The 25,503-nt window shown below is 44.2% G+C and overlaps 1 protein-coding gene across 1 annotated transcript in view; it reads left to right on the forward strand.

Moving 5' to 3' along the window:
* Window positions 1-25,503, forward strand: part of TEX11 (testis expressed 11) — a 1,226,647-nt gene that overhangs the window by 31,152 nt on the left and 1,169,992 nt on the right. The window lies entirely within an intron of this gene.

Below are 25,503 nucleotides of genomic sequence, written 5' to 3' on the forward strand. Positions count from 1 at the left end.
CCTCCAAAGATACCTTTCTTATATAGTGGATAAGCTATTCCAAAAACCTGGATCAAATGTTCCAAAAACCTGGTGTGGATTCACTTTTTGGTCCACTCTACCTCATTACGTCTATTCCCATTTATTAAATCCTCGAAATACCATATATAATCTTATTACCGATAGACCTTTAATATACACATATATGCTAAACTAATCCTAAAACATGAAACTTCACAATATAAAATGAAATTCTCAATATAAAAACAAAATCATGCTCTAAATTATCTTTGCAGCTGAATGTGCAAAAAACCCTTCATCCCTATATGGAAATGAGCCTGATGGTTCTGTTAGGCCAAAAAACGCATCTGACACAATGCGGTTTCCATGCGGTTCCGATGCGTTTTTTTCGGCAATACCCTTGGAGACCTCTATATGGCCCTTCTACATTCATTATAGTGTCCAGGAACAAAATCTAAGAGAAATATAATCTAAAAATTATATAAATTGTATATAGTCACCACCTGATCACTTGTTGGTGGACCATGCATACTTTAATGATCTACCTTGAAGGAGAAAACTTGACAATCTTCGAAAAATATATTCCACAGTGGTATTTAAGCTATTCAAGATGATGTAGTATTGAGTGGAAGCCCACTGCAAAGGGCAAACCCCCCTATTATCGAATACTAGGTGGGGTTAAACCATCAGCAGGGGGCGTCCACCCCCTCTATAAAAAGCCGAATAATTCAAATTCGGCATTGAGCCCCCCTGGAAGCAGAGTATTTAATTCAAAAATACGTTGTGTTTCCAGTCTTGACATTTTACTGATGTGATTAACCCCCCTCCAATCTTTGTGAACTTTATCAATAGCTGCGAACTTAAGGCCGATTGGGTTTTGATTGTGTGCTACCCTAAAGTGGTTGGACAAAGAATGCGTTTCCAAACCTTTTCTGATATTCGCCATATGTTCGGAAATTCGTTTTTTTAAAGTCCTTTTGGTTCTCCCTACGTATTGTTTACCACAAGGACATTCAATCACGTAGATAACTTCTGTCGAATTACATGACAAAAATTCCCCAATTATATGTTTATGCTTATTTGTAGCGGAAATAATTTCATTAGTTCTACGTGGGAAATCTGTGATCTTACAGTTTTCCGCATTGTCCACACCTAAAAAAGCCATTAATATTCGCCCAACTTTGAACTGAACAAATTTGTTTACTTTCTTTCTTAATGGTTGGCGGCACTTTGATATTTAGACATGAGGCTTTAGTGAATGTGATAATGGGGTTAGATGAGGTAATGGGACCCAATATTTTTTCCTTTTTTTTATTAACCCCTTAAGGACTCAGGGCGTACCTGTACGTCCTAAGTTTAAATAGAGATTCAGCCGGCATCCTGTCACAACGCCAGGGGGGTCATGTGACCCCCCCGTGTCAGCGATCGCAGCAAACCGCAGGTCAATTCAGACCTGCGGTTTGCTGCGCATTTTGAAGTTTCTGATCCCCGCGGTCCCTGACTAAAACATGATTTATTTTTTTTCAAAAATGAAATCATTGTGTAAAAACCATACGGCGCACCTTTCACTCTACGCCCCGCTGTGTGGCCGTACAGTAGTTTACAGCCACATATGGGGTGTTTCTGTAAACGGCAGAGTCAGGGCAATAAAGATACAGTCTTGTTTGGCTGTTAACCCTTGCTTTGTTAGTGGAAAAAATGGGTTAAAATGGAAAATTAGGCAAAAAAATGAAATTCTCAAATTTCATCCCCATTTGCCAATAACTCTTATGCAACACCTAAAGGGTTAGCAAAGTTTGTAAAATCAGTTTTGAATACCTTTAGGGGAGTAGTTTATAGAATTGGGTCATTTTGGGGCGGTTTCTATTATGTAAGCCTCGCAAAGTGACTTCAGACCTGTAGTGGTCCCTAAAAATTGGGTTTTTGTAAATTTCTGAACAATTTCAAGATTTGCTTCTAAACTTCTAAGCCATTCCCAAAATAATTCAAACATGAAGTAGACATATGGGGAATGTAAAGTCATCACAATTTTTGGGGGTATTACTATGTATTACAGAAGTAGAGAAAGTGAAACTTAGAAATTTGCCAATTTTTCCAAACTTTTGTAAAGTTCTTGAGCTTCTTTGAGGCGGTTTGTCGCGAGTTCCCGTACATAGACTTTCGGGAACGCGCGACAATGTGTGTTCGCTTGTCTCTGTATGCGCGATTGTAAACGCCCGTACAATCGCGCATACAGAGCGCTCCTTTCAGAACGCTCAGGTCTGAACCCAGGGTAAGGTGAAATAGGGCTGAGTCCTTAAGGGGTTAAATGCCAATGTTTGTATATTATCTTTCTAATTCTCCTATATTCATTGTTGAAAGGTCAGGAGGTCAGTAAGTAAGGGATATGAAAAGAGATTTTTTTTTTTTTTAAAGATAAGGAGGTAGTGAAGAAAGAACAGAAGGAAGCTGACCTCCGTATGATTTTACCTTTCAACAATGAATATAGGAGAATTAGAAAGATAATATACAAACATTGGCATTTAATAAAAAAAATAAAAAATAATTTGGGCCCCATTACCTCATCTAACCCCCTTATCGCATTCACTAAAGCCTCATGTCTAAATATCAAAGTGGCCCCAACCATTAAGAAAGAAAGTAAACAAATTTGTTCAGTTCAAAGTTGGGCGAATATTAATGGCTTTTTTAGGTGTGGACAATGCGGAAACTGTAAGATCACAGATTTCCCACGTAGAACTAATGAAATTATTTCCGCTACAAATAAGCATAAACATATAATTGGGGAATTTTTGTCATGTAATTCGACAGAAGTTATCTACGTGATTGAATGTCCTTGTGGTAAACAATACGTAGGGAGAACCAAAAGGACTTTAAAAAAACGAATTTCCGAACATATGGCGAATATCAGAAAAGGTTTGGAAACGCATTCTTTGTCCAACCACTTTAGGGTAGCACACAATCAAAACCCAATCGGCCTTAAGTTCGCAGCTATTGATAAAGTTCACAAAGATTGGAGGGGGGGTTAATCACATATGTAAAATGTGGAGACTGGAAACACAACGTATTTTTTTTTTTTTTTTTTTTTAAATAGACTTTTATTCAGGAAAAGTACAAGTAAGCTGTAGTCAAAAGCCATTACTAGTCAAAACAGTCATTGCATCAGTCATTTCGATTACAGCATGTGAAAAAAACATGTCAGAATGATAAGAAAATACCAGTACTTTCCCCAATTTTTTTTTCACTTTTTCTCCCTTTCCCCCCCTCCCTATCCCTCCCCCCTCCCTTCCTCTCCCCTCTCTGTGCCCTCCAAAAAACTGTCATATCCAACTTATGAACCAAATCATTTTGATCGTGCAAAAATTTTGAGGATAACTACCCCCATAATGCTAACATCAGTGAGAACCTTTATTATCGTTGTCTTCTATATCTTCCCCCTAGAAGCGCCCCCCCCTCCCCCAAACCCCCCTTCCCCTCCCTGCCCCCCCCCCCCACACTTTTGTCCATTTTGAACGTCTCGGCTGCTAGAACATTCATTGGTCAATTCCATAAGATTACTCATTCACATCTTCACACCTTCAATACACCCAATCGACCCTTCAAATCCTCCTGTAAATACCAAGCTGTAAGTCTGAAAGGTCCCATCAATGTTGGGTATTCTGAATTGGCAATGTACTGGACCAGAAAGCTCCTCCACACTTTATACCATTTTTTACCCAATATTTCTTTCCTGGTAGTCGCATCCCTCCATTCTAGATTCAATATCTGTTTCAGTCGGTTCAGTAGCATTTCGGCACTGAGGACAGTCGCCAACAACCAACGCGTCAATATGCAGCGTTTTGCCTCTAACAGAATCTTGTGATCCAGAACGGACAAACCCCTCCACTCTCTATCCGTTCCATCATCAGATGTTTCTTTTCCCTCAGCCTGGAATATGATCAACTGAGGCGATAATTTGTTCCGGGTATTACCCAGCTGTTTCATAATTGCAGACACCTGAGCCCAAAATCCAGCTACACTGGGACATACCCATAAACCATGCAACAAGTCTGCTCCTGATAGATTACATTTTGGGCATGCCGTTATTCTATCCGGCCTAGCTTGAGAGGGCGAAAAAGTAAATCCATAAATCTCCCTGTGTAGAATCTTGAATTGCGTTTCCCTCATCATTTCGTTTGGTACTGCACGATATAGCGCCTGCATACCTGCCCGAGCGATGGGCTCTAAGTCCATTATTTCCAACTGTTTTTCCCATTTCCTGAACATGCCCGCTACCAGCTGATCCTCCCAGGTTGCCCTAAGAACATTATAGATTTCTGAAATGGACATCCTACACTTATGACCCAGAAAGGCGTCAAACTTATTCTTTTGCCCTTCTTTGGAGATATCCCTTATAATACTTTTCACATAACTATGAACTTGCCTATATGGGAATTGTGCCGTTTTCTGCAGACCCCTCTTCTCTATTAACTCCTCCAATGATGCCCATCTGGTCTCTTTCTCGTGCATCAGGTCCCCCATCTTTATAATTCCCTTGCTCACCCACTCTTGGAAGGATTTTTCGCTATAGCCAGGAGGAAAGTTAGGGTTACCTCGTATAGGAAGGTGTTTTGAGAACAGATAGGACAGGCCAAAAAGCTTCCTCACATTTTTCCAAGCAATGATTGTGTCCCTAAGAATAAGGGACCTTCTTGCCACATAAGGGAGCCTCGACACCTGTGTGTGAAGGAGGGCTACTAGGTTCCATGGAGCTGCCAACTGGCTCTCGACACCCAGATTTGAGTAAAATGAAGTCCCATTTGCCCAGTCTAGTATGTGTCTGCTAAGACACGCTAAATTATACCCCCTCAAGTCTGGGAAATTAAGACCCCCCTGCTCCTTCTTAACCTTCAACTTTTTTAACGCTATTCTTGCCTTCTTCCCTCTCCACAAGAATCTGGTAAATTTTTTCTCTAGGTCACTAACATCTGCATGTCGCAACAGGATCGGTATTGTCTGTAGAGGGTACATTAACTTTGCCGCCCCCATCATCTTAATCAGCTGACAACGACCCATTAAGGATAGAGGTAAGTTCACCCACCTCTCCAGATCTTTTTTAATCTTGGTAAACAAGGGCAACCTATAATTCAACCTATAAATTGAATGTGGCGACTTCCCTATTTTGACCCCTAGATAAGTAATCTGGGTCGACGGTTTAGCGATACCGTACTTCCCTGTGTCCACATCTCTCCCATCGTCGCCTTGGGCCAACGGAAGCAATTCACATTTACTCCTATTCACTGCATATCCCGAGTATTTCCCAAAGTCACTTAGCAATTCCATAACCTTCCCCAGATGTTGCTTCGGGCGGGCTAAGAACAATATTATGTCGTCGGCGAACAATGCCGCCTTCACCCTACACCTCCCAACTTTGATGCCTTCAAATACATCCGATTCACACAATTCCCTGGCCAGTGGTTCTAACGCTAAATTAAATAAGAGAGGAGACAGCGGACAGCCCTGTCTGGTGCCTTTTTGAAGTGGAAAGGGTCTAGACAAAAAACCTTGCGTATATACCCTTGCTCTCGGGTTATGGTACATCTGAGACAAATAGGCTCTGAACGCCCCTTTAAAACCCATCCTGTCCAATACTGCTTCCAGCCATGCCCACCTTACATTATCAAATGCCTTTTCCGCAGTCCAAGGTGAGCATGGCTGGAGACTCCCCCTTAACTGGAAGATGCTGAATACGATCCAAGACAGTCAAGACAGTCCGTATATTCGTCACAGCTGACCTGCCTTTCACAAACCCTACCTGTTCTTTTCCTATTAACCGGGGTAGAAATGTCGCTAAGCGGTCTGCTACAATCTTGGCCAACAATTTCGCATCAACATTAATTAAAGATATGGGCCTGTAAGAACCTGGTGACGATGGATCTTTCCCTGGTTTAGGGAGTAATTTGATATACGACATGTTTTCATTGTCCAACATCATACGTCCCTGAAAGACACCATTGAATAATTCCAATAAGACCGTGGAAACCTGCGGTATTAGAGCCTTGAAATACTCCCCTGTGAACCCATCAGGCCCTGGTGCTTTGGAATTACCCAGGTGTCTAATGGCTTCCTGTAATTCCTGTAATGAAATGTCAGCATTCAGAGTAAGTAGCTGTTCCTCTGTCAAACTTGGGAGTTTCACCCTATCTAAAATTGTATCTGTCAGGTCACTCGTAGTTTAGTCTTTATACAGGTCTTCATAGTAGGCCCCTACGATGTTACTGATTACTGCAGGGTCATGGCTCCCAATCCCTTCCTTGTCCACCAAAAATGCAATATGCTGCGGACCCCTCATCCCCTTAGCTAGGTTTGCTAGCAACCTCCCTGATTTATTACCATACTTATATAGCTTTGTTTCCATTTCTGACTGTCTCAATGACTCCCTTTCCTTCACGCAGTTTTCAAAGACTCGTCGCTCAGCCATCCAATTCTGTCTGTTACCATCTGATGGGTTACTTCTAAATTTGGAATATGCAATCCGTACTTTCTGGCTCGCTTCACTAAATGATTTCTGGGCCTCCTTTTTAATACTACCTATATATCCCATGATCTTTCCCCTCATCACCACCTTTGATGTGTTCCAGAATAACCGCGGATCATCCAGGTGTATCTCATTATCAGACTTGAACTCTTCCCACCATATGGTTAGTTTTTCTGTAAATTCTTCTCTTGAGCTCAGATGAGAAGGGAAGCGCCAAATATAATCTAACCCTCTTGGGTATGACTCAAGCAATTCTATAAATAACGGTGCATGGTCAGATAGAACCATGTCGCCAATTTCCGCCTCTTCCACCCTATGGGAAAGTGAAAGGGAAAGAAGTAAATAATCAATCCTCGACCAGGAGAGTTGCAAATTGGAATAAAATGTAAAACTCCGGTCATCTGGATGTAATTGGCGCCAAGGATCCACCAGACCCGCCCCTTCCATGAAGGGTTGCATTACTCTATCCTGTGGTCCATCAATCCCAACCCTATCACCTTCTCTCTTTCTGTCTTCTGCCCCTCTCACCACTGAGTTAAAATCCCCTCCAATGATTTTATGAGGGCTCGCATCTCCTAGCACCCTGGACTCTAAATCTCTAAAGAATATACCATTGTTGGTATTGGGGCCATAAACATTGTAGATACTGTATTGCGTATCCTGAACCTGAATCAGCATTTGTGCCCACCTGCCCTTTGTATCAGCAGAATGCCCCAATATCGTGCAATTGAGCTGTCTATTGACTAACGTTAAAACTCCTGCCTTCCTGTCACACGCCGAGGAACCAAACACCGCCCCTACCCACAGCCTTTTCATCCTGTCAAAGTCCTTCTCCTCAAGGTGGGTCTCCTGGAGAAGCACAATGTCAGGCTTGAGTTTCTTTAAATGTCTGAGAATCATCCATCTTTTATGGGGTGACCTCAGACCTTTTATATTCCAGGAGATGACTTTCATCTTATACCTTCTTCAACAGCACTACCCTTGTAGCCGGTTTACCAAATACGTTCAAAATGGACAAAAGTTACCCAGTGTTCTTATCACACCCCCTAAATAAGCTTCCCTCCCGTATCCTCCTAGCCCCCCTTCCCTAAAGTTAGAGCAGCCCCTAACTATGTTAACACTTTTTAAACTTCCTTTTTTCTGGGTTGCGGCTCCCGCTCAACCCCTAAACTCACGCTTAACTTTTACTAATATCTTTTATCTTTTATCCCCAAAAGTAAACATTAATATCATCAACCACGTACAGTCCTGAACAGTGACTTCTCAAAAGATAACTTCCACCACCTATCAATAACAAGTGGAGAGCATGAACCCGGTACAACATGCGGTGGGTCACAGTGAATCATACCCCACATTGTCACCGGAGCAGTCACCTCCTCGGATAAGATCGCACTTCTCTCCTGGAGGAACGTCTGTTAACTGTTTCATGACGGCTCTCTCTGTCACGGCGTCCACGACTAATTTCTTGAGAATTCGTCTGCCACCTTTCTCAGTCACCCATCTCTTGACGCGGCGATAAGGATCTCCGCCTGCGTGACTCTCCCCCCTCCTCTCTTCTGTTCCGCAGAGTGTCCATCATTTCCTCTGCCGCCCGCGGCTCGTGAAAAATAATCGTGGATCCATCCGCATGTGTTACGCGCAGCTTTGCTGGGTACATTAGCTGGAATTTGATTTTTCTCTGATACAGCTGTGAACACGAATAGTCCGCAAACAGCAACACATTATATCCTTGCAATTTGAGGGGGCCTTTCCTATTCTTGAATGCTCTTAGGATGGCCTCTTTATCGCAGTAATCAAGATACTTCATAATAACTTGCCGCGGTTTTGCGGTCGCACCATGTGCCTCCCCAGCTCTTTCCGCCTGTAAATGTTCACTGGGCCCAATTCTATGTGCTCTCTCCACCTTATGACGGCCTTCCAGGCCCAGAGCCCGTGGTAGATCTATTTCACAAAGTCCCATCAGGTCCATTGCTTTTACCGACTCTGGTAGGCCTATCAAGCGCAAATTACTACGCCTCGACCTGTTCTCCAGGTCTTCCACCCTGTCCATTAAAATTGCGTTTTGTTTGGATAGTTCACTCAGGGTGCGAGCATGGTTAGCCGTATCATTCTCTGTAGAACGTGTTCTCTGCTCCAACTCATCTAACCTGCCATCATGCTGGTGAATCATATCATGGAGCTGCTGCAGGGACGCTGACAGCGTTTTCGTCAGCGTTTCCCTGATATCAGGAGCCAAATACGTCGCCACCTCTATGGCTAATGATTTATAATCAATACCCTTTGCCATCGGCGTCATCGACTCCGCTGCCAGCGGCTCACCCCCGTCACAGGTGTTGATCTCCGGTTCAGGAGTAGAAGCGCACTGCTCCGCCATCTTGCCTTGCGAAACTCCCGCGCTAGCCGACATGGTGGATTTGATGCTGCCGCTCCGTAACAAATACCGCTCCATGCACCAGGCACTGTGATCTATAGCGGTCCTCCGCTCCCTCCTCAGTGGTGCTTCCTAGTTCGTACACTCGGTGGGGATCTGTTTCGGAGACGAGCGGGTGCCGGAGCTCCTTCACTCCGCTGCTTGCATCCCAGCGCCGGAACCGGAAGTCCCACAACGTATTTTTGAATTAAAGACTCTGCTTCCAGGGGGGCTCAATGCCGAATTTGAATTGTTCGGCTTTTTATAGAGTGGGTGGACGGCCCCTGCTGATGGTTTAACCCCACCTAGTATTCGATAATAGGGGGGTTTGCCCTTAGCAGTGGGCTTCCACTCAATACTACATCATCTTGAATAGCTTAAATACCACTGTGGAATATATTTTACGAAGATTTTCAAGTTTTCTCCTTCAAGGTAGATCATTAAAGTATGCATGGTCCACCAACAAGTGATCAGGTGGTGACTATATACAATTTATATAATTTTTAGATTATATTTCTCTTAGATTTTGTTCCTGGACACTATAATGAATGTAGAAGGGCCATATAGAGGTCTCCAAGGGTATTGCCGAAAAAAACGCATCGGAACCGCATGGAAACCGCATTGTGTCAGATGCATTTTTTGGCCTATCAGAACCATCAGGCTCATATCCATATAAGGATGAAGGGATTTTTGCACATTCAGCTGCAAAGATAAATTAGAGCATGATTTTGTTTTTATATTGAGAATGTCATTTTATATTGTGAAGTTTCATGTTTTAGTATTAGTTTAGCATATACAAATCGGATTCCAAAAAAGTTGGGACACTATACAAATCGTGAATAAAAACTGAATGCAATGATGTGGAGGTGCCAACTTCTAATATTTTATTCAGAATAGAACATAAATCACGGAACAAAGTTTAAACTGAGAAAATGTACAATTTTAAGGGAAAAATATGTTGAATCAGAATTTCATGGTGTCAATAAATCCCCAAAAAGTTGGGACAAGGCCATTTTCACCACTGTGTGGCATCTCCCCTTCTTCTTACAACACTCAACAGATGTCTGGGGACTGAGGAGACCAGTTTCTCAAGTTTAGAAATAGGAATGCTCTCCCATTCTTGTCTAATACAGGCCTCTAACTGTTCAATCGTCTTGGGCCTTCTTTGTTGCACCTTCCTCTTTATGATGCGCCAAATGTTCTCTATAGGTGAAAGATCTGGACTGCAGACTGGCCATTTCAGTACCCTGATCCTTCTCCTACGCAGCCATGATGTTGTGATTGATGCAGAATGTGGTCTGGCATTATCTTGTTGAAAAATGCAGGGTCTTCCCTGAAAGAGATGACATCTGGATGGGAGCATATGTTGTTCTAGAACCTGAATATATTTTTCTGCATTGATGTTGCCTTTCCTGACATGTAAGCTGCCCATGCCACACGCACTCATGCAACCCCATACCATCAGAGATGCAGGCTTCTGAACTGAGCGTTGATAACAACTTGGGTTGTCCTTTTTGGTCCGGATGACATGGTGTCCCAGATTTCCAAAAAGAACTTTGAATCGTGACTAGTCTGACCACAGAACAGTCTTCCATTTTGCCACACTCCATTTTAAATGATCCCTGGCCCAGTGAAAACGCCTGAGCTTGTGGATCTTGCTTAGAAATGGCTTCTTCTTTGCACTGTAGAGTTTCAGCTGGCAACGGCAAATGGCACGGTGGATTGTGTTCACTGACGGATGGTTTCTGGAAGTATTCCTGAGCCCTGGAAGTATTCCTGAGCCCATTCTGTGATTTCCTTTATAGTAGCATTCCTGTTTGTGATGCAGTGTCGTTTAAGGGCCCGGAGATCACGGTCATCCAGTATGGTTTTACAGCCTTGACCCTCATGCACAGAGATTGTTCCAGATTCTCTGAATCTTCGGATGATGTTATGCACAGTTGATGATGATAGATGCAAAGTCTTAGCATTAGGTGATCCTCTACCCATCTTGGCTTCTGAGAGACACTGCCACTCTGAGAAGCTCTTTTTATACCCAATCATGTTGCCAATTGACCTAATTAGTGTTAATTGGTTTTCCAGCTCTTCGTTATGCTCAAATTTACTTTTTCCAGCCTCTTATTGCTACTTGTCCCAACTTTTTTGGGATTTGTTGACACCGTGAAAATTTGAATCAACGTATTTTTCCTTTAAAATGATACATTTACTCGGATTAAACGTTCTATTACAAATAAAATATTGACATTTGCCATCTCCACATCATTGCATTCAGTTTTTATTCACAATTTGTTTAGTGTCCCAACTTTTTTGGAATCCGGTTTGTATGTGTATATTAAAGGTCTATCGGTAATAAGATAATATATGGTATTTTGAGGATTTAATAAATGGGAATAGACGTAATGAGGTAGAGTGGACCAAAAAGTGAATCCACTCCAGGTTTTTGGATCATTTGATCCAGGTTTTTGGAATAGCTTATCCACTATATAAGAAAGGTATCTTTGGGGTACTGACAGCTACTGAGGAAGGGGTAATTTGATACCCCGAAACGCGTCTAGCCTAGACAGGACCCCAAACTTTGGACCCCTTGGAAAGCTGGAGAATTTACTGGATTGTCGCATAGAAGGAATCGTCTGGTACACGAATGGTGTATTTGAAAAATAACCTGTAAGGCCTGATTCCATGGTGAAGGCCTGACTACACGTGTCAAACAATTGCCAGTGTGCGAATTCATGACAAACTATTGGTCTGCATATCCAGAGGACCACAATATCACCTTTGTCGACTTATCAAGGGAGACGGTAAGAGCGTTCGATTTCATCCAGCAATTTTATCCAGCCATTTGAAACTTTTGTTACTAATATTCCAGTGGGACGCCGCTGGTGGATGCTATTAGCGGGACACCGCTTGAGTCAGTTCACTGATTGCGCATTGGGACCTTGATAATTTTCGGATACCCCTTCTATAATATCGAATGGGACGTTATTAGAGGACATCGTTTTATCGTTACCATCAGTTACGAGACTTTTCCATACGAATATTCGTCCGAATATTCATACGATTTACTATCGATTATTCCATTTTATTCCTCAAATTTGATTGCATTTTAGATACCAATATCAATTTTTTTTTATTGTATCACTGCATGTTGTGTTTTATGTTATAGTTATAGCAGATAGGCATTTTATTATTATTACCGCCAGCACATACTGTTATTCATTGTCTATCTTCTTAAGAACCGGGATCATTTTCATCTTAAGGACCAGGCCATTTTTTGCAAATCTGTCCAGTGTCACTTTATGTGGTGATAACTTTAAAACGCTTTGACTTATCCAAGCCATTGTGAGATAGTTGTTTCGTCACATATTGTACTTAATGACACTGGTAAAATGGAGTAAAAAAAAAATCTTTTTTATTTATAAAAAAAATACCAAATTTACCAAGCAATTTGCAAAAATTAGCAAATTTCCAAGTTTCAATTTCTCTACTTCTATAATACATAGTAATACCTACAAAAATAGTTATTACTTTACATTCCCCATATGTCTACTTCATGTTTGGATCATTTTGGGAATGACATTTTATTTTTTGGGAACGTTAAAAGGCTTAGAAGTTTAGAAGCAAATCTTTCAAAAACCCACTTTTTAAAGGACCAGTTCAGGTCTGATGTCACTTTGTGAGGCTTACATAATAGAAACTACCCAAAAATGACCCCATTCTAGAAACTACACCCCTCAAGGTATTCAAAACTGATTTTACAAACGTCATTTACCCTTTAGGTGTTCCACAAGAGTTAATGAAAAATGAAGATAACATTTCAGAATTTAGATTTTTTTTGACAAATCTTCCATTTTAATCCATTTTTTCCAGTAACAAAGCAAGGTTTAACAGACAAACAAAACTCAATATTTATTGCCGGATTCTGTGCTTTGCAGAAACACCCCATAGGTGGCCGTAAACTACTGTACGTGCACATGGTAGGGCGTAGAGGGAAAGGTGCGCCGTGTGGTTTTTGGAAGGCAGATTTTGCTGGACTGGTTTATTTACACCATGTCCCATTTGAAGCCACCCTGATGCACCCCTAGAGTAGAAACTCCATAAAAATGACCCCATCTACGAAACTACACCCCTCAAGGTATTCAAAACTGATTTTACAAATGTCGTTAACCCTTTAGGTGTTCCACAAGAGTTATTGGCAAATAGAGATGGAATTTATGAATTCAAATTTTTGGGCAAATTTTCCATTTTTATCCATTTTTTCCAGTAACAAAGCAAGGGTTAACAGCCAAACAAAACTCAATAATTATTGCCCGGATTCTGTACTTTGCAGAAACATCCCATATGTGGCCGTAAACTACTGTACGGTTTATTTATACCATGTCCCATTTGAAGCACCCCCAGAGTAGAAACTCCATAAAAGTGACCCCATTTTGGAAACTACGGGATAAGGTGGCAGTTTTGTTTGGACTATTTTTAGGGTACAAATGATTTTTGGTTGCTCTATATTGCATTTTTGTGAGGCAAGGTTACTAGAAATAGAAATTCTGAAATGTAATCTCCATTTGCCACAAACTATTGAGGAACAGCTAAAGGGCTAATAAAGTTTGTAAATTAGTTTTGAATACCTTGAAGGGTGTAGTTTCTTAGATGGGGTCACTTTTATGGAGTTTCTACTCTAGGGGTGCATCAGGGGTTCTTCAAATGGGACATGGTGCCCCAAAAAATGGCCATCAAAATCTGTCTTCCAGAAACCATACGGCGTTCCTTTCCTTCTGCTCCCTGCCGTTTGGTCATACAGCAGTTTACAACCACATATGGGGTGTTTCTGTAAACTGAAGAATCAGGGTAATAAATATTAAGTTTTGTTTGTCTGTTAACCCTTGCTTTGTTACTGGAAAAAACGGTTTATAATGGAAAATTTGCAAAAAAATTGATATTTTGGCACAGTTTTTATTTAAGTTTTTTGACATTGTTCATCTGAGCGGTTAGTTCATGGGGTATTTTTATAGAGCAGATTCTTACGAATGCGTTGATACCTAATATGTCTACTTTTTATTTATTTATTTAGGTTTTATACTATATTATCCTTTTATAAACAAAATAAAAACATTTTAGTATCTCCATAGTCTAAGAGTCAGTTTTTAGCCGATTATCTTAGGTAGGGGCTCATTTTTTGCGGGAAGAGAGGGCGGTTTTATTGGCACTATTTTTGGGGGCATATGACTTTTTGATCGCTTGCTATTACACTTTTTGTGATGTAAGGTGACAAAAAAATACCTTTTTTTTGTACCGTTTATTTTTTTTGGGGATCGTGTTCATCTGAGGGGTTAGGTCATGGGATATATTTATAGATCAGATTCTTATGGACTTGGCGATACCTAATATGTCTACTTTTTATTTATTTATTTAGGTTTTACACTATATTATCCTTTTTATTTAAAAAAAAACATTTTAGTCTAAGAGTCAGTTTTTAGTTATTATCCAATTATCTTCGGAAGGGGATCATTTTTTTGTGGGATGAGAGGACGATTTTATTGGCACTATTTTGGGGGGCATAAGACTTTTTGATCGCTTGCTATTACACTTTTTGTGATGTAAGGTGACAAAAAAATACTATTTTTTGCACCGTTTTTTTTTTTGGACTGTGTTCATCTGAGGCAGTGATGGCGAACATTTTAGAGACCGAGTGCCTAAACTGCATCCCAAAACCCACTTATTTATCACAAAGTGCCAATATGGCAATTTACCCTGAAATGCAGTATATTATATCTTCCATGTACTTTATCATTTAGCTATAATAGCCTGCCTACATTCAGTGCGATGCCTGTGCTGTTCATAGTGCGCCCTGCACTGATGAATGGCAGGAAAAGTATAAGGCATATTTGTACACCATAGACTTTATCCAGGGTGCGGGTGCCCACAGAGACGACTCAAACTGCCACCTTGGGCACTCGTGCCATAGGGTTGCCACCACTGATCTGAGGGGTTAGGTCATGGGGTATTTTTATAGAGCAGATTCTTACGGATGCAGCGATACCTAATATGTACCTAATATAAAAATATTTTTTTGTTTTAGTGTCTCAAGTCTGAGAACCATAGTTTTTTTCCCTATTGTCAGTGGCTAAATGGAATTAAAATTGGGGAAGGGGAATATAAATTTAGTACTCCATAGAAGTGTGGTACTCCCTTCAGCAAACAATTATGCGAAGGCCTGGATGATACCGGGCAAGTGTCACAATAAGTGGTGGTGTCCTTCCGTATCCCCCCCCCTGTGACACACTCTGCACTTTTTGGGGGACTGTCCCTTCTTTCCAGTTTGGGGGACCACACCTGAAAATGTTGGCCAGGGACAATCAGGGCACCTCCAGTTCCCGAGGTACTTCAGCCTGCTCTTTCCGGGTCAAAAAAAATCAGGGCCTTGAAGACTCATAGAACTGCAGGAAATTCCCTGTGTTGCCAGCGCTCCGGGACAGCACAAAAGAGTTGTACAAGGCAACCTGTACCAAGTAGACTGCAACTTTTTTGTACCATGCCTGGGTTTTGCGCATGGCATTATATGGCTTGAGGACTTGATCAGAGAGATCAACTCCTCCCATATACCGATTGTAGTCGACAATACAATCGGGCTTGAGGACCGTTGCAGCCGTACCTCGCACAGGGACAGGTGTGATGCCGTTACTGTGAATTGTGGACAGTACAAGGACATCCCTCTTGTCCTTATATCTGACCAGAAACAGGTTTCCACTGGTAAGTGCACGGGTCTCACCCCTGGGGATAGGAACCTCAAGGGGTGGGTAGGTAGGCCGGGTTGATTTTTCTGCATGGTCCCACAAGTGGACGTGGATCTGACGGCGAAGGACTGGAACAAAGGGACACTAGTATAAAAGTTATCCACGTACAGATGGTAACCTTTATCTAGCAGTGGGTGCATAAGGTCCTACACAAGTTTCCCGCTAACACCCAGAGTGGGGGGACATTTTGGTTTTGAATATGGGAATCTCCCCCTCTTACACACAAAACTTGTAAGTGTACCCTGAGGTACTCTCACAAAGTTTGCACAGCTTCACACCATACCTTACCCGCTTAGAGGGAACATACTGGCAGAAAAGGAGTCTCCCCTTGAAAGCAATGAGAGACTCATCAACCACGACCTCCTTTCCAGGTACATAGGCCTCCAAAAATTTGGCCCCAAAATGATCAATGACTGGCCTGATTTTGTACAGGCGTTCATAGGCAGGATCACCTTGGGGGGGACATGCATTATCTGCATAATGCAGGCATTTCCAGATGGCCTCAAACCGGGTATGTGTCATGGCTGTACGTCCTCATCTCGGCTGCACTGACCCGAGTCAAGCCACCGCCGAGGCTGCACTGACCCGAGTCAAGCCACTGGCCCTAGCCAAAAAGGAGCCTGGGTGTTGAGCAATGTGGGTGTTGGGCATACAGGTTTGTTTGCTCCACCATCAGGTTCACAAAGTGGTCACTGAAAAAATATTAAAACAGTCATATTCAGTGAAGCCCACTGTGGGAATCTGGATTCCTGCTTGGCCAACAAAATCAGGAATTGCAGGCTCAAAATGCTCTGGGGTACACCAGACAAGTTCACCGGTTGGGGGCTCTGATGGACTTATCTGGTGGGCCGGAAAACTAGTTCGCGCCCAGAGCTCCTTGTACTAGTGTGGGCCACAGGGTCCCTAGCATGGCAGTCCCCTTGCTCCGCCTGGCGGCGTCTCAGCCGCTTTGGGGGCTCATCATCATCGCTAGATGATAAGGAGGACGCGGATGACAAAAGGAAAGTGGGGTCATCTTCGCCCTCACTGGGCCTCTCGGAGTCTGAGGCAAGCAGGGCGTATGCCTTCTCGGCCGAGAACGTCTGGCGGGCCATAGGGGAGTGTGTGTGTGCATTGAAAACTTTATTCAGTGTGTGTGTGGGGGACAGGTGTCTTAATGTAGTATAATTTCTCGTTTTAAATTGAGACCATGGGGTACGCAGAAGTAGCAGTGGAAGATCCAGTAGGCCTCACGGTTGTGCAGCAACTGCTGTCTGTCACCCTCTCTATGCCCAGGACTCTGAACGCTTTAGTTGATCTGTCATGTGCCTGAACAAAATGGCAGGATGCATTAGATATATTCCTGTTTGAGTTAGGCCTCATGCACACGACAGTTTTTTTTCACGGCCCGCAAAAACGGGGTCCGTGGGTCCGTGATCCGTGACCGTTTTTCCGTCCGTGGGTCTTCCTTGATTTTTGGAGGATCCACGGACATGAAAAAAAAGTCATTTTGGTGTCCGCCTGGCCGTGCGGAGCCAAACGGATCCGTCCTGAATTACAATGCAAGTCAATGGGGACGGATCCGTTTGATGTTGACACAATATGGTGCCATTTCAAACGGATCCGTCCCCATTGACTTTCAATGTAAAGTCTGGAGTTCTGTTATACCATCGGATTGGAGTTTTCTCCAATCCGATGGTATATTTTAACTTGTAGCGTCCCCATCACCATGGGAACGCCTCTATGTTAGAATATACTGTCGGATATGAGCTACATCGTGAAACTCATTTCCGACAGTATATTCTAACACAGAGGCGTTCCCATGGTGATGGAGACGCTTCAGGTTAGAATATACAAAAAAACTGTGTACATGACTGCCCCCTGCTGCCTGGCAGGTGCTGCCAGGCAGCAGGGGGCAGACCCCCCCCCCCCCTGTTTTTAACTCATTGGTGGCCAGTGGGCCCCCCCTCCCCTGTTGTTAACTCGTTGGTGGCCAGTGTGCGCACCCCCTCCCTCCCTCCCTCTATTGTTTTAATACATTGGGGCCAGTGTGCGCGCGCCCCCCAACCCCCCCTCTATTATTTTAATACATTGGGGCCAGTGTGCGCGCGCCCCCCCAACCCCCCCCCCTCCCTCCCTCTATTGTTTTAATACATTGGGGCCAGTGTGCGCGCGCCCCCCCAACCCCCCCCTCCCTCCCTCTCTCTATTGTTTTAATACATTGGGGCCAGTGTGCGCACCCCCCCAACCCCCCCTCCCTCCCCCCATTGTAATCATCATCGGTGGCAGCGGAGTAGAAGATTTTCATACTTACCTGGCTGCTGGCTGCTGCGATGTCTGCGTCCGGCCGGGAGCTCCTCCTACTGGTAAGTGACAGCAATGCGCCGCACAGACCTGTCACTTACCAGTAGGAGGAGCTCCCGGCCGGACGCAGACATCGCAGCAGCAAGAAGCAGGTAAGTATGAAAATCTTCTACTCCGCTGCCACCGATGATGATTACAATAGAGGGAGGGAGGGGGGGGGGTTGGGGGGGTGCGCACACTGGCCCCAATGTATTAAAACAATAGAGGGAGGGAGGGAGGGGGGGTTGGGGGGGCGCGCGCACACTGGCCCCAATGTATTAAAACAATAGAGGGAGGGAGGGGGGGGTTGGGGGGGGCGCGCACACTGGCCCCAATGTATTAAAAGAATAGAGGGAGGGAGGGAGGGGGGTGCGCACACTGGCCACCAACGAGTTAACAACAGGGGAGGGGGGGGGGGGGGCGCACAATGATATTCAAACTGGGGAGGGGGGGGGGGGGTCTGCCCTGGCAGCCCTGATCTCTTACAGGGGGATATGATGGGGTTAATTGTACTATCATATCCCCCTGTAAGAGATCGGGTGCTGCCAGGCAGCAGGGGGCAGTCTTGTACAAAGTTTGCAGTGTATTCTAACTAGAAGCGTCCCCATCACCATGGGAACGCTTCTGTGTTAGAATATACTGTCGGAAATGAGTTTTCACGAAGTGAAAACTTAGATCAGAAAAAGCTTTTATGCAGACGGATCTTCGGATCCGTCTGTATGAAACTAAAACCTACGGCCACGGATCACGGACACGGATGCCAATCTTGTGTGCATCCGTGTTCTTTCACGGACCCATTGACTTGAATGGGCCCGTGAACCGTTGGCCGTGAAAAAAATAGGACAGGTCATATTTTTTTCACGGCCAGGAAACACGGCTCACGGATGCGGCTGCCAAACGGTGCATTTTCCGATTTTTCCACGGACCCATTGAAAGTCAATGGGTCCGTGAAAAAAAACGGAAAACGGCACAACGGCCACGGATGCACACAACGGTCGTGTGCATGAGGCCTTATTCTGATTAGAAATGTTATTTAAATGTTCCAGGATGCAGGTTTTTTATTTTCTGGAGGTGGACTCTGTGTAACATTTCTGACAGTCCACACACATGATCATATATATCACGTACTCAGAATTGCAATTAATATATGACTTTATAGGAAAAGTTAATTTTCCTTCTGAATCATGAAAAAAAGCGACCAATGTGTGTGTGAACTGGAAGACTGCACAGATGTGAACCACACCTAAAAAAATCTTTCTGCTTCAACAACATGACAGATCTATTGCAACTTTTATTAGGGGGGGAATAGGCCAGATTAAAGAATATGGTGGGCATCTGTAGACCACCTGGAAGCCCTTTTTTAAAATATGATACACATCATCATCCATCAATATGGGAAGGTTGTACGAAAATAGGATCGCGCTGCAGATATTCCTAAAGTCTTCTTTCACACCATGCGGTTTTGCACCGAAATGTAAGTACTCATACAATTCCTCCCCTCATCCAAACAAAGTTAGACTTGTAATCAGCATATCAAAATTTTAATCTCCACGCTACCCGACCCGGGTTTTGCTGCTTGAGCTTCGTCAGGGCGTCTACTTAGCCTCAATCAGGGCTGGTTTTAATCCCTTTATTAGCCCTCCCTCTCCCAGCATTCCAGCATGAAAAAGTTTAATATCAAACATACATAATACATAAAATCATTTTGACCCACATCCCTATACTAGGATCTGCAGTGCGAAAAGTCCAGGCAATGTATCAGAGACCTTTTTTTCTTTATACTGATATGGGAAGGTATTTGTGTATGATATTTTTTATCAGTTCATATTGGTTGCTATATTGTAAAACTACCGTAGGTCTCATATCACTTATCATCTTTGTTTTTTCTTGTAATAATTCAGATTGTTGCTTAGTAGATACAATATTTCTAGCCCTTGACAGTTGCCAATTCTTATATCCCCCCCCTTCTGTAATCTCCTAATAGCTCTACTGGCCTCCATCTCATATACCTCTGAGCTGCACTTTCTCAAATGAGCTCACCCACAGGTATTGCTTTAATTGTATAGTGTGGGTGGAAACTGTTAGCATGGAGGACAGTGTTACCTGCTGTTGTTTTGTGAAAGGTTGTGGACATGATTGTCTCACCCACCCTACCCATTAATTTGAGATCTAAAAACATGATATCAGTAGGGTGGTAATAGTGGGTGAATCGCAAATTAAACAGATTGTTGTTTAAATATTCTACAAACACTGATATAGCAGACACATCTCCCTGCCACACAAAGAGCAGGTCATCAATGTATCTGCCATACCAGTGTATGCACCCTTCAAATGGATTGTCAATGCAAAAAATACGGATGACGTCTGTGTGCATTCCGGATTTTGCGGAACAGAACATTTGGCCCCTAATAGAACAGTGTTATCTTTGTCTGTAATGCAGATAAATTGAGGTATCACATAGCATTTTGTATGCACCTGACCTGTATTGCTCATAGCTCATGACAACCAGTGATGACCAGTTCGCCGATGAACACATGCGGGCTGCCATCTAAACTCACAAGTCGGGCAATGCACAGGTAAGCCCTTAACTGTGCCTGTGCCGCAAGCCAGTCTGAAACAAATGCGGTCATCGGGAGCAGGCAGTTCCGAGAACAGCCTGATGAAGGCCCCCGGCGGCTGTTCTCGGAACTGCCTGCTCCTGGTGAACACATTTGATTTCAGACCGGCTTGCAGCACAGGCACAGGTAAGGGCTTATCTGTGCATCACCGGACTTGTGGCCATCACTGACAACTACTGTGCCCCCCTTGTCAGCAATCTTCACCACAATGTTATCTATAGATTGTAATTGTTTCAAAGCAAGAAATTGCTTTAGGAAAGGTTGCAATAAGGAGGGACAAGCGTGCCCAGGGTAGATTGTCTGCTACCTTTCTGGAAAGAACTAGTGCCCCAGTATTTATATCGCCCCCTACTGTTATAATGCTCGCCCTGAAGCCCTCCCAGTATTTATAATTCCCCCTGCAGTGCCCCCTGTAGTTATATTCCTCCGTTTACTGTCCTCAAAAATTATAATTCTTAAGCCCCTCCACCATACAGTCCCATGTAAATAACATTATTTCCCTTCTCCGCCATAGAGTGCCATGTAAATACCATCACACCATCTCTCCAGCCCCCTCTAATATACAATCCCATGTAAATAACATCCCTTTCTATCTACAGCCCCCTCTAAAATACAGTCCCATGTAAATAACATCACACCATCTCTCCTGCCCCCTCAATATACAGTCCCACTTAAATAACATTACCCCCTCATCAGCCACCTTCAACATACAGCCTCATGTAAAGAACATAACCCCCTCCCCAGCCACCTCCAACTTACAGTCCCATGTAAATAACATCACTCCACCCACTGTCCCATGTAAATAACTTCCCTCCCTTCAGCCCTAACATACAGTCCCAGTTAAATAACTACAACTCCCAACATTGCTCTGACTCTCACACTGAGTAATCTACCCCTTCACTTACCTCTAGCAGACCTCACCACAGCTTCTTCCCAGGACTTCTCTTCACTGCTGAGCCGTCCACTCCTGCACTGGTCACATGACGGTGACATCATCGCAGGTCCTTTTCAACTACTGCATTGAGCACTGATCACATGACTTGTGATGTCATCACAGACCCTTCAGCTCTTGTAGGGCATTAGATTCAATTGTATTGCCGTCCTGAGGATGGCAATACAGTTGTATCTAGCAGGCAGGCAGTATATTCGGGGCCTAGGACAAAACATCAGGGGCTCAGGCCCCGAATGTTTTAACCTAGCAACGCCCCTGGTACAGATAGTATAGTAGATGTCATATGTACTCCTATGTAATAACACAGTGATAACTCTCTGGGTACAGATAATGTAGTAAATGGTACCTGCAATCCTATGTAATACTACAGATAACCTCTTCAGGATAGATCATCAATATGAGACTGGTGGGGGTTTGACTCCTGGCACCCCTGCCAATCAGCTGTTTGAGGAGACTGGGGTGCGCCAGTGAGCGCTGAGGCCTCCCTCACTGCATACTAAGCACAGCGCTGTGCATTTGATAGTGGCCGCACTTGGTATTGTGCTCAGCCCCATTCACTTGGATGGGACTGAGCTGCTCCTAGGCCACGTGACTGATGATTATGATGTCACTGGCCTAGGAAGAGGCCACGGCACTCATGGGGTACTACAGTCTCTTCCTTACAGAAAAAAATGTATTGGCAGCACACGGAAGGGGGAATGTGAGGGAAAAATGGAGAGAGGGGCCCAAGTTAGGTAGACAGCCCTGGGCCTATGATGCACATAATCCTCCCCTGGGAGGACGTCAGCATGGCCTGCTGTGGGCAAAAGATGAAGTGTGGCCAGGGTGCCAATGTTGGCATTATGGCCCTGCGTCAACACATGCAGCATAACCATAAAGTAGCCTGTGAAAACCGTGGCGCTAATGTAGTGGTACAGCCTGATGCAGCAACCACTGTATCATCCAGTGGCCTGCTCCCTTTCTCCAGCAGTCAAGGCTCCACCATCTCAGCAGAAGGAGCTCCCAGTTTCCTTCCCATCATCTACTGGTCCTGATGCTCCTCCTACTCCTCATCACTCGTTTCATCAGCAATCACCGAGGTGATTACAAAAAGACAACAGTATGCGTGCACTCATCCAACAGCGCAGAAGCTGAATGTGCTCCTGGCCAAGTTCCTGGTACTACATTCCCTCCCTTTCCATATGATGGACTCTGCACCTTAAAGAGAACTAATGGCTTGTGCCGAGCCAAGGTGGAGAGTACCAAGCCGTCATTACTTATCCAAAAAGGCTGTACTTATCCAAAAAGGTTGTACCCTGCACACGTATGTTGAACAGAAGGTGGGCCAGTCACATTGTTCTACACCTGGTTTGCCTGGGCAAACGGAGTCATACCAGGGATGAACTGCTCTGCGTCCTTCAAATCCAATCCTCACTAACTTAAAATCGCCATTGTCACTGACAACAGGAAGATCATTGTGTCGGCACTACGACAAGGAGGGCTGGCCCATGCTCCCTGCATAGCGCACGTCTTTAATCTGGTTGTAAAGTGGTTCCTGAAGTCTTACACCCAACTGCAAGACAACTGTGCATGCAGTTCAGCCACTCTTACACTGCAAAGCACGAGCTCTTTGAGCTGCAAAGGCAGAATAGAGTTCCCCTACATTGCTTATATGTGACATTTCCACCCGTTAGAACTCCACCCTCCACATGTTGGACCTACTTTATGATGCAGGCGGACAAGAGCGCTCCTCTGTGTAACTTTGACGTTAACCAATGGCAGTTCATGCGTGACACCTGCCTTTTGCTCAGGCCCTTTGAGGAGGCCACTTTATTTATCAGTCGCTAGAACTACGGGATGAACAACGTCATTCCACGCCTTCGCATCCTGGAGCAGATGCTGATAAATCTGGGGACAGGAGACATGGTGCCTACATCTCATGGCCACCTGAGCCCTGTGGAGGCTGAACTGGAGGAGGAGGACATTCATGCACAAGCAGTGTACAGTATATAGAAATCAGTGTTTTTTCTGCACAAGTGACAGAAGAAGGGGAGCTAGAGGGCATTGAGGAAGACCATGCAGATGACCCCGGCACACCGTGCAGCATGCAGTGGAGATGGAGGTAGGGAGTCCCTCCGAATACCTTATGCAAATGGCCCGATACATGGTCAGTTGCTTGCTCTAATGAGCACTTTTCTTCACCTGCCTAGTGAAGAAACCACCCACCAGCAGCAGCAAGACATGGAGCAGAACCTGAACCAGCAGGTGTTGGCATACTTGGACTGCACCCTGCCTGCCACCCCACTTGAAAGATCTACTGGGTAGCCAAACCTGATTTGTGGCCGCAACTGGCTGAGTTTGCCCTGGACAAGCTTTCCTGCCCGGTAGTAGTGTGGCATCAGAGCATGTGTTTATTTCCGTTAGCCCAAAATGTGGAGATACTGACCTTTGTGAAGATGAATCAGGCGTGGATCAGCCAGGATTTCCACACGCCAGTGCCTGATGCATCAGACCCTCATTCTGGGTGCCACACCCAAACTTTGTCAAACGAGACCCGTTTCTTCCGGCCACCTACTTCAGCCACTGTTTGGATGCTGCCACCTGCCTGATGCCACACACCTGATGCCATGTGCTCCTACTGCCACCCACCATCTTGTGCTGTTACTGCCACTGCTTTTGCCCCCCACCTTACCACTCTGACTGGGCCAATGTGTTGACTCCTCATGCTGTAGCCAGTTCACCACTCTGTGACTAAATCACTGTGTTGACTCCTCATGCTATTGCCACCTCACCACTCTGTAATTGGGCCACTGTGTTGACTCCTCATGCTGTTGCCACCCTCCCCTCTCTATAACGGGGCCACTATAGACCCTGTTTGGCGTTGTTGAGATCACCATTTATTTTACCCTTCTGATCTGCCAGAAGGACGGGGAAATGAGAAACACAGCACATCCTGTCTTTGAAGCATCCGTAAGTCCTGTATCACACGGTCCCTATTTTGTAGCAGGATATGCTCATGATTTGGAAGCCAAAAGCAGAATTGGGTAGGAAACACAGAAGACATGCAAACTTTCCAATCACATGTCATCAGTTTTTTTTATTTTTGTCTTAGCAATACTGATGGATTACTAAGCAAATGTTGACCGTGTGAAGGCGGGTGCTCAAAAGACAGGATCCTTTTTTTTTGCGTTGTTCATATGACTGATGAGAAGAAAGCAGAATAAAGAGTGACATCAACACAAACTTACTGCTGACACCCTCTCCACTCTGTCAGGGGGACACTACTTGTCTCAGTGTGTAAGAGAAGAGGTTCTGTAGAAATCTATGTGGAATCCGCTGCCGACAGTGTGAAAGGAGTGCGCTCTTTCACTCTATAGTACAATCTTGAGCCACTGCACGGTTCTTTATACCTGGCACTAACATTGACTTGTAAGACTGGTTCACTGAGTTCACACTTGAAGTGTGAAGTCATTCTAAGAGTAATGCCTGTCATCTGCATGTCATACTGACTCACAGTACTGTTTCACTACCTCAGCGGACTCCCTATGCATGTTTCTGCAATACACAGTGTTTGACACTAATATACAGGCTCTCAGCAGCCAAGAAATAGCTCTTTTTTAATGCGATAAATCATGAATAAATTCAGATTGAATCTAATCTTTTTGGGAAACTCTGCGAACTGTCAGAATCAAATTTCTGGGCAATTTGCTCATCTTTAATGACAATGTTTTAACTGGGCCAGTGCGGCACTTCCTGGATCACGAGCCGTACATTGTGCATATGATCCAGGCTTGGCTACAAACCTCAATGTATGTGGGTTGCACCAGTGCAGTCCGGCAGCCTCGGGCCCTGTCAGCAATAAGCGCCTGAAGTTGCCTACCTGCGCAAGTGCAACCCGCGTACATTGTGGGTAGCAGCCG

The sequence above is a fragment of the Bufo gargarizans genome, chromosome 9, assembly GCF_014858855.1.
Source record: "Bufo gargarizans isolate SCDJY-AF-19 chromosome 9, ASM1485885v1, whole genome shotgun sequence".
Taxonomy (NCBI): Eukaryota; Metazoa; Chordata; class Amphibia; order Anura; family Bufonidae; genus Bufo; species Bufo gargarizans.